Genomic DNA, 10,619 nt, shown 5'->3' with positions numbered 1-10,619 from the left:
TATATCCGATCAAGACGGGCGTGGTATCGAGACGAGGCATCGCCCGAGTGCCACGTAAATGAGCGCGTGAATGGTGCTAGAACGCGGAAACCATCGTGAAGGTTAGATGAATTGACAAGATTGCGTAAGGAGCGGACCAACGCGACGCGACGCTCTCCGCAACCGGAACGGTCGATAGAGGGATCGAGAGTGCAATTGAAATCGCCGGCTAGGACTACCTGATCAGTGCCTGGAATGTTGGCAAGATGGGTTGAAATCCACAAAACCAAATCGAGGGCGGCTTGGTCGTGACGAGCGGGGACGTAAATGTTAAATATGTGAATGAAAGAGTGGGAAGGGAGAGCCAATTTGACGTAAATGCCGTTTGAGGCGAACGTGTCTCTGAGAACGATACTTGAGAATAAAGACGGGGAAAAACCAATTGATACGCCCGACCCGGAAGGGGTCGGACATGGTAGGTGAATAAATTGTAGAGACCAATCGAACCAAAGAGGAGATTTTAAAAACGCGTCGTGAATATTGGTTTCCTGCAAACAGAGGATGTCGGGAGCCAAATCTCGAACAAAAAGGCGGGCAGCAGTGTTCGGGGTTGGGGTGCCGACACCCTGAGCGTTAAGCGATAAAACCGATAACATTAAAAATAAAAATTTTGAAGAAAAAAACATGTGAGTTCTAAGGAAAACAAATAGCAAATAGGAAACAAAAAAGGAAAATTTAGAAAATTAACTTTTAGGTGGGTGCTGGGCTCTATCCGCCCTGAGGGCAGCGGTGACCTTGCGTTCCCACTGGTAGATGGCGCCTGCGGTGTAATTGGAGAGGCCGCTGTTAGCGTGTGTGGGGCCGTGGTGTCGAATGGCGTCCAGTTGATTTATTAAGGCCGGAATATTATTCGTGTAGGTGCGAACGTGTTCGAGAATCGGAGTTTTGGAACGATAAGATATGTCGAAAAGAGAGGCGAGGTCGGATTGCGAAAGGTGGTCGGCGGTCGGGTCGAGATCGCTGGCATCCACGAAATCATCCATGTTGATATCGGAGTATTGACTTAAAACGGAATGGGTGTCGGATTGGGCCTTGGCTTTGGGTGTGAGAACGGTGAATTCGGATGGAGCGGATTTCTTGGGCGACGATTGGGGTAGTTGGTTTAATGATGGTCGTTTTACTTGTCGGACTGGCAGTTTTGAAGAATTTTTTTTAGTGGAATTAGTCGGAGAGTTGACGATTATTGGTTCGGTGAATGTGTTGGTCTTTGGAATTGTAGATGAATCAGTTGAGGAGTTGTGAAAAACTGGTTCCAATACTGGCAAAATCGGTGTCATGTCGAAATCGTTGGAGGGTACGGCTTCGGCATCGGGCCGAACGACATCATCGGCGGGACGGGAGGATAATTCGCGGTTAGGAGATTCGAGTTGAGGGCAATTCCCGCGGACATGGCCGGAGACGCCACAGTGGTGACATTTGATTGCGGTTGAGATATAGAATGTTAGTGGTGAATCGTCCAAATCCACGAACACGCGTTCTGGGAGCGCGTCGCGGGCGGTGGAAGTCGCGAACTTCATATTCACTTGCCGGCGAAAACTCAGCATTGGCGGAAGATCGGGGTCAGAGAATGAAGCTCGCAGAGTTTTGATCGGGCCAATAACTTGGCCATATTCGGACATGATTTCTCGTAGATGGCTGTTTTCGAAGTATGAAGGAACGTCCGAAACGGTGACTCGGGTAGGCGGTTGCCCGACAGGATGGCATGGCACGAGGACATTATCCGGCATCGAAAGGCCGGCGGATATGAGTTGCGCGGCCCAGGAGGAGTCGTTGAAATAGATTTGGAACTGACCTTGAACTCTTGAAAATGAGTGAAATTGTCTAGGAGGCACTTCTTTCTTGATGGCATTTATGTAATCTTGTGTGGAGTAGGGAAAAGTTGAAGCTTCGATGACGAGTCCGTGGTTGAGTGGAACTTGAGCGCGGAGACCGGTGCGAGATTGCGAATAAGACGCGGCGGATGATCGGAATGTAAAACGGCGACGGATATTGGTAGTTGTTGAGAGAGAGAGAGAGAGAGAGAGAGAGAGAGAGAGAGAGAGAGAGAGAGAGAGAGAGAGAGAGAGAGAGAGAGAGAGAGAGAGAGAGAGAGAGAGAGAGAGAGAGAGAGAGAGAGAGAGAGAGAGAGAGAGAGAGAGAGAGAGAGAGAGAGAGAGAGAGAGAGAGAGAGAGAGAGAGAGAGAGAGAGAGAGAGAGAGAGAGAGAGAGAGAGAGAGAGAGAGAGAGAGAGAGAGAGAGAGAGAGAGAGAGAGAGAGAGAGAGAGAGAGAGAGAGAGAGAGAGAGAGAGAGAGAGAGAGAGAGAGAGAGAGAGAGAGAGAGAGAGAGAGAGAGAGAGAGAGAGAGAGAGAGAGAGAGAGAGAGAGAGAGAGAGAGAGAGAGAGAGAGAGAGAGAGAGAGAGAGAGAGAGAGAGAGAGAGAGAGAGAGAGAGAGAGAGAGAGAGAGAGAGAGAGAGAGAGAGAGAGAGAGAGAGAGAGAGAGAGAGAGAGAGAGAGAGAGAGAGAGAGAGAGAGAGAGAGAGAGAGAGAGAGAGAGAGAGAGAGAGAGAGAGAGAGAGAGAGAGAGAGAGAGAGAGAGAGAGAGAGAGAGAGAGAGAGAGAGAGAGAGAGAGAGAGAGAGAGAGAGAGAGAGAGAGAGAGAGAGAGAGAGAGAGAGAGAGAGAGAGAGAGAGAGAGAGAGAGAGAGAGAGAGAGAGAGAGAGAGAGAGAGAGAGAGAGAGAGAGAGAGAGAGAGAGAGAGAGAGAGAGAGAGAGAGAGAGAGAGAGAGAGAGAGAGAGAGAGAGAGAGAGAGAGAGAGAGAGAGAGAGAGAGAGAGAGAGAGAGAGAGAGAGAGAGAGAGAGAGAGAGAGAGAGAGAGAGAGAGAGAGAGAGAGAGAGAGAGAGAGAGAGAGAGAGAGAGAGAGAGAGAGAGAGAGAGAGAGAGAGAGAGAGAGAGAGAGAGAGAGAGAGAGAGAGAGAGAGAGAGAGAGAGAGAGAGAGAGAGAGAGAGAGAGAGAGAGAGAGAGAGAGAGAGAGAGAGAGAGAGAGAGAGAGAGAGAGAGAGAGAGAGAGAGAGAGAGAGAGAGAGAGAGAGAGAGAGAGAGAGAGAGAGAGAGAGAGAGAGAGAGAGAGAGAGAGAGAGAGAGAGAGAGAGAGAGAGAGAGAGAGAGAGAGAGAGAGAGAGAGAGAGAGAGAGAGAGAGAGAGAGAGAGAGAGAGAGAGAGAGAGAGAGAGAGAGAGAGAGAGAGAGAGAGAGAGAGAGAGAGAGAGAGAGAGAGAGAGAGAGAGAGAGAGAGAGAGAGAGAGAGAGAGAGAGAGAGAGAGAGAGAGAGAGAGAGAGAGAGAGAGAGAGAGAGAGAGAGAGAGAGAGAGAGAGAGAGAGAGAGAGAGAGAGAGAGAGAGAGAGAGAGAGAGAGAGAGAGAGAGAGAGAGAGAGAGAGAGAGAGAGAGAGAGAGAGAGAGAGAGAGAGAGAGAGAGAGAGAGAGAGAGAGAGAGAGAGAGAGAGAGAGAGAGAGAGAGAGAGAGAGAGAGAGAGAGAGAGAGAGAGAGAGAGAGAGAGAGAGAGAGAGAGAGAGAGAGAGAGAGAGAGAGAGAGAGAGAGAGAGAGAGAGAGAGAGAGAGAGAGAGAGAGAGAGAGAGAGAGAGAGAGAGAGAGAGAGAGAGAGAGAGAGAGAGAGAGAGAGAGAGAGAGAGAGAGAGAGAGAGAGAGAGAGAGAGAGAGAGAGAGAGAGAGAGAGAGAGAGAGAGAGAGAGAGAGAGAGAGAGAGAGAGAGAGAGAGAGAGAGAGAGAGAGAGAGAGAGAGAGAGAGAGAGAGAGAGAGAGAGAGAGAGAGAGAGAGAGAGAGAGAGAGAGAGAGAGTTTTTTTGTTTTCAAAAATGGCTAGCTTTAATTAGCAATGTAGTTTACAAGAAATATTTACAAGAAAAATTGTATATATATATACATAAAAAGTTAGCAATGGAGAAATATACAATAGAAAACAACAATATTTACATTATCATACAAAAATACAGATGAATTAGAACCACTGAGGTTCATTAACGACTCCCCAGAGATCCTGAAAACTAGCCAAAGTTTCACGCGCGGCGGCGGTTTTCCGATTAGCTCGGTACCTCGCGATGACCCGGTTTATCACTAGGCGATGGAGTCGGTTCACGTAGTAACTAAAAGGGTTGGTAGAGAGAGAGATGTTTTCGATGTCAGCGTACATCTCGGCAAGTACGACCTTTACCAAGATGAAAACGAAATTGCAGAGGTGGTGGCCGTGGTGACCATCACTCGCCAAAGTCCAGACGTCCGTCAACGAGTGATGGTGACCAGTATAGCGAAACACACTCTCAACAAGTCTCTCACCAACGCTTTTGGCGAGAGGGCAGTCGAAATAGCAGTGGGCGGCAGTTCCTTTAGCTGGGCAAAATGGGCAAGAACCGCAGTCTAGACTCTCGACGATATGCGAGAGTCTAGCTGGCGCAGGGAGAGCGAGATGGAGGGCTCTCCACTGGACGCAGAGCTCAGAGCGGGAGCTGATTGGGGAAAACTTACGAGTATTCCATAAGGCAATGGAATTCAGGGTAGGGTCGTTAAAGGGAAGAGATGGTAGCCTACCATGGAAACTAGTGTTGACCAGGCAGTGGTAAATATCGCGGGTTTTCGGGTTGTCCGTCAATAGGAATCGAGTAGTTTTCGAACCACTGCACGACTCAGCCGAAATAGAAAGGACATCATCGTTTCCAAACGTGGCGTCAGCTTTAAGACCACTGATGTCGAACGTCTCGGGAAACGAATGAATATACGCGTAAACCACACGTTTGTGTTGTTGCACGAAGAGTCTAGACGGGAGGCGCGACGTTAATAAATGTCGTTGGGAGACCCATCGACCAGTATGGTCGAGTAGATGACCCAGACGAGTTATTCCCTGGGTGGTGAGCGCGGTGGTATCGTTGGTTTTTAAACTAAACCCCTCGACGGTCTTCAGAAATGGCGAAGACTCAAAAAGGACGTTTAGGAATTTTTCGCGGGAGGATAGAGAAGGTTGGAGCCGCAAAGGCATACCGAACCAACAAGAGAGAGCGGTCGAATAAAATGGAATTTTCGAATACTTACTCGATTGATTAGTAAGTATTGCCTCCGGGGATGGGAAATGGGCAGCGAATAAGTTAAAGATCGTGTTCGAACAGAGTATATTCGGCGCGGTACGATCTTGAGACGATAAGTATAGAGCGAGCGATTGTACTCTGAAAGCGCGGATTTTTAGTTCTAAATTTACTAGTCCTAAACCTCCTGCGAGAGTGTGTGGATAGAGTTGGTGCGAGGGAACCCAATGAACTCCCGACCAAAGAAAGTTGATAAGTGACGTTTGCCATTCGCGAACGAAGGACGTTGGTGGATTTAAGATTTTCAGTCTATGCCACAAGATTGAGGCAGCTAGTTGGTTGATCAACAATATACGCCCAGTGAGAGAACATAGGTGGCGGTAGTGAAGCCATCGTCCTAATACTCGCGAAAGCCGCGTTGAGAGTTCTGGCCAATTTTGAAGCTCGTAGGCGGGTGAATTTCCCAGGTAAACTCCGAGAAATTTCCCGCCATCCGAGGTAGATGGAAAAGGTACGTTGATCTGCGGCGGATTGGCGCGCCATTCACCGCACCAGAGAATGAAAGACTTATCATTGTTTACCACCGCTCCAGAAACGGAGCTAAAGGCAGTAAGGCAATCGGCGAAAGTGGCAAACTCGGCGGGGCTCCGAAGGAAAGCGTTAAGGTCGTCAGCGAAAGTCGCGTTCACAAGCTTATGGTGGAGAAGGCCAAAAGGGCGATTGATAGCGGAACGAAGTGAGCGCAATAGCGGCTCAATGGATAGTACGTAGAGGAGTCCGGAGAGTGGGCAGCCCTGACGAATACCACTGGCGAATGCGACTTCACGGCTGATCGTGTTATTCACCCGAACGCGAAAAATCGGATTCGTGTAAATAACGCGTAAAAAATCAACGATATCACTTGGAATCCCGAAACGATGGAGTACCTTAAAAAGGTAAACGTGGTCTACGCGGTCAAAAGCCTTGCGGAAGTCAATATTAACTATGGCAAGGTTCTCGAGTTTAGAGTTAGCGATGGTAATAAGGTCGCGTAAGACGGAGAGTGAATCGTAAATGCACCTACCAGGTATGGAGTACGTCTGCGAGGGGTGAATGAGCGTGCCAATCACGGAATTCAAGCGATTGGCCAGAACTCGGGCGTAGAGTTTATAGTCTGAGTTCGTTAGGGAAATAGGGCGCCAATTCGCCAAATTTAGTAGGTCTCCAGTTTTTGGGAGAAGGGAGACGATTGAGCAGCAGAATTTCTTCCAGAACATAGGAGAAATCAGTAACCCGTTAAAAACGTCAACCAGGACTGGACCGAGAATATCCCAGAAAAGTAGATAAAACTCAACTGGGATACCGTCGAGGCCACACGCCTTCCCACGGGATAGACCCTTGATAGCGGTAGTGGTCTCCGAGATGTTGAACAGTCCCGAAATAGGGGTAGCGTCGTTGGGGTCGAGGGTAGGCAGATCGTCGGGAAAATAATCCGAAATTTTGGATTCATCGATATCGGGGGACTTGGAATAGAGAGCTCCGTAATAGTCCGCAACAACATCGCGAATCGCGTCGGGATCACAAACGGTGACTCCTTGGGAGTCATAGACCGCTGGTATAACGTTAGAGGAAGCCGCTCTTTTTTCGAGCTTGTAAAAATCTCGCGAAGGGGTGTCGATACAATGATAGAACGATTCTCTCGCGCGGACTAGCGAGTCGGCGGATCGATCGAGTAAGAACGTTCTAAGATTTTCACTATGCATTTGGTGTTCGGGGGAGTCAGGAGGAAAAGCGGAGACCATCGCCTCGTGATGCGTGATGGCGGCCGTATCGCGTATATGGCGACGGTGCCAAAAACAGACGGAGAAAGATTTTATTTCGGGTTTCAAAACGTCAAACCACCACGAGGTCCAAGATCTCATAGGCGGTTTGGCGTTAATTAAGGCTGATAGCATCTCGCGGGATTCCGAAATAAATTGGGGGTCTTGAAGGCAGCGAATGTTCATCCGCCAAAAAGGCGGCGAACGCGGTATTGAGAAAGTATCAAAAAATTGACAAAGAACCGCGTCGTGATCGGAAAAACCCGACGGGATATGTCGAACGGATTTAAGTCGGAGATGAGAGCGGATATACAATCGATCTAATCGGGCGGATAATAGTTTGTTGTTATTCTTAGCTCGCCAAGTGAAACTTTGGGTGGTCGGGTTGAGAGACCTGTACGCGTCAGTGAGGTCAAAATCGGTGACGAGATCATTCAAGTTAGCGACTAAATCATTACGATATTCGGCGCAATTTTTTCGATCAAGAGGATTTAAACAACAGTTAAAATCGCCCATAATCATGACGGTGTCATTTGGGTCGACATTATTTAAGATATTCGCGATGTAATTTAGCGTGCCGATGGCAATAACGTCACTCGAAGCGGAAATATACGCGCAAAAGAGATGCGTAGGCGACTGCGAACGAGAGATACCGGCGTTAAAGCGAATATATACGCAACGATCTTGAAAAACGTCAACCGTGTGGACGTGTTCCCGTATAGAGGGACGTATCGCTATCGACACACCGGCACTGCGCGGTTTGAGCGAGGGCGCGTGATAAAAAATATATGGCCATTGCGACCATATATACGACTTGGCAAAAGCGTTATTTACGAAAGTCTCTTGAAAACAGACTATGTCTGGTTTAAGACGGGCGACGTAGTCGCGAGCGCGGATGGATGTGACACCCTGGCTCATACCTCGAACATTTAACGATAAGATACTAAAAAACATAAATATATAAGTATAAATAATGATTAGCAAGAGATAAAAAGGAAAAACGATAAAAATATATATATATATAGAGTTATATATCTTGAGAGCTGTCGATGTCTGAAAATTCAGGAAACATGGCCCGTATTGCACTGGATAAACGATAAAATTTGTTTCGTTCATTACGACGCAAAGTGTCACTCGCGATAGCGATTATGGCGGGGTCAGTGTAACCGATGACCAGCACCTGTCGTGAGAGGGCGTACACTTTCGCGGCGTCACTGGTGATCTCGCGACATAAAGTTCTAGCGGCTGCGGCCGGAGATCCGAGAGCGCGTTTGACAAAACTGGTGGTTTCGTCGTGGGAGAAAGCGGGCTTGAAGACGCCCTTTCGGTCAGCCCATTCGTCAGTCTGGGGGTTGTAGCGGTATTTGGTGTTGTTGGTGCGCTTCTTCTTGGGTTTACCTTCAGGTGGACCCAAGGTAGGTTTCCTTTTGACGCTGTTGTCGAGTGGGGATACAGGGCGACGAGAACGGCGCTTGTTTCGGACAACCTTTACGTTGGGGTCTTTGTCGAAATCCATAGTACAGTCTTCGAACTCAAGATCCGAGTCCGAGACGCGAGTGGTATTTGCGGAGCGTTCGAGGGAGGAGTTACGGGATTTAGAGCCTCCCGTGTTCACTGTAGCCGGGATATTTTCGGGAGTCGCTGGCGTTGTTACTACGACTGACGCCGAAGTAGTGGAGGTTGACGAGGATAAAGAGACTGTCTCCGAAGAAGTCGCCAGGGACTTGACAGAGGTGGTCTCGGATGGGGTAGGTGGTACGATGGTCGTCGCGGTCGTGGTTGTTGGTTTGGCTGGTCTAGTGGCAGAGCGTTTACAGTCGCGAATGATATGACCGATTTCTCCGCAAGAAATGCAACGAACTGGGTTGTTAACGGAAATCGTAAATAATTCTTGGTTAACGAACACTGTTAAAAATTGCGGGAGCGCTCGGAAAGCGTCATCGGACTCAAAAAGTACCGAAACTTCTCGACGGGCGCTTTTCACGTGCTTAAACTCGGGCCGAGAAACGGAGGCGGGTAGAGTGCGAACTCCGCCTTGAACAGCTCCGAAACGCGACATAATAGAGACAATCATCGAGTCTTCGATAACGGGAGTCACGTTAGATAAGAGTACCTTTTTCGGGGCAATTCCTAGAGGAAGGCATTCCAAAAGAGTATTACGAAAATCGAGTCCGTCTGCGATGAGCTGGCGCGCCCAGGACTGATCCGAAAAGTAGATGTAGATAAAGCCGTTTGCGCGAAAAATATCAGTGATATTTTTTGAAGGCACGATCGGTGCGACCGCTATTAAATAGTCTTCGATAGTGGCGTTACGATGAGTTGAGCGAATCGCGATACCCCTTTCATTAGGGTTGGGTAATTTCGTGGAGCGATAAAAGGAATACGTATGGGCGGGTTGCTGTTCCGACGAAACTGTGACGGTTTCATTATTTGGAGCGGCAATATTTGCCCACGACGTGGTGGATGACGTGTGGGTAGTTGGAGTTGTTGAGCCTATTGCTATAGTTGGCGAGATCGTGGTTGAAGTAGAAATAGTTGAGGTAGAGCTTGTATTTGTTAGAGAAGCCGGTATTTCTGTAGAAACGTTCGGCATATTATTGATCGGGAGTCGCGATTTAATAGCGTGATATGTTGGATTTACGGGGGTATAGTTAGCGGTAGAGAACGAAAACGTTGATTTAGGTTCCGGAAAAGATCCTGTAGTTTCCGATGTAGTAGTCGGCAACTCTTGAAAAGCTGGCGAAGGAGACGAGAACGCACTCCCGTAAACGGGAGGCGAGAAGTAACCCGGAACGAGTCCGAACGGTGAGATCGTAGCGGGCGCTAAGCCTTGCGACGCAAAAACTCCGGGGAGTGGAGGCCCGCCGTAGCAGCGAGGAGGCGGGGAGGACGCGAAAAAACCAGGCGGTGAGAGAGTAGCGTTCCCCGGCTGAAAGCCGGCGAGTTCGTTATCTCCGCTCTCCATCGTAACGCGACGCGAAAAGTGGCGCCAAGGCCCGTTCGCGGCGCGATAATTCGAAAACGCAAAAACTTCGATTAATAATTAAAACGCACGAAATTAATAGAAATAAACACAGTACTGTATAGATGGAATGTTTAGACACTCGAAAAACTGAAAAGCAGTGGCGGTACTGCTGGGAAAACTAGGAAACTCAACTAATTAAAGTGGAGTAAATAGTAGCGACATTAACTCAGACTCAAACTATGACCACTGGGGTTCACGGGTCATACCCCAGAGGTCATTAAAAACATTTTCAGTTCCACCCGCTATAGCGGATTGTTTATGAGCCCGATAGCGAGCGATTACTCGGTTACCTATCGATTGATGGATGCGATTAACGTACTGGACAAAAGTGTTAGTGGAGAGAGAAATTTCGGAGAGTTCGTTATATATTTCGAAAAGCGCAACTTTCATCATGACAAAAGCGAAATTGCAAAAGTTATGCGTCCGGTTTTCGTTGCTCGCATCAGTTAAGGAGTGAAGGTGGCTAGTTTCACGATACACGCTCTCCAAAACTCTGTCACCAACACCCTGGGCGAGGGGACAGTCGAAATAACAATGCTTGACCGTGCCTTTCGCCGGGCAAAAAGGGCACGAATTGCAATCGAGGCTCTCCACGATATGGAAAAGCCGGGCTGGAGCGGGAAGAGCGAGGTGAAGAGATCTCCAGTGGGTACAGAGATCCGCTCTGGAGCTAATGAGGAATG

Source organism: Leiobunum rupestre, chromosome 3, assembly GCF_980474605.1.
Source record: "Leiobunum rupestre chromosome 3, qqLeiRupe1.1.hap1, whole genome shotgun sequence".
NCBI lineage: Eukaryota > Metazoa > Arthropoda > Arachnida > Opiliones > Sclerosomatidae > Leiobunum > Leiobunum rupestre.
The sequence above is the reverse complement of the archived record's forward strand: the minus strand, read 5'-3'. Positions refer to the sequence as shown.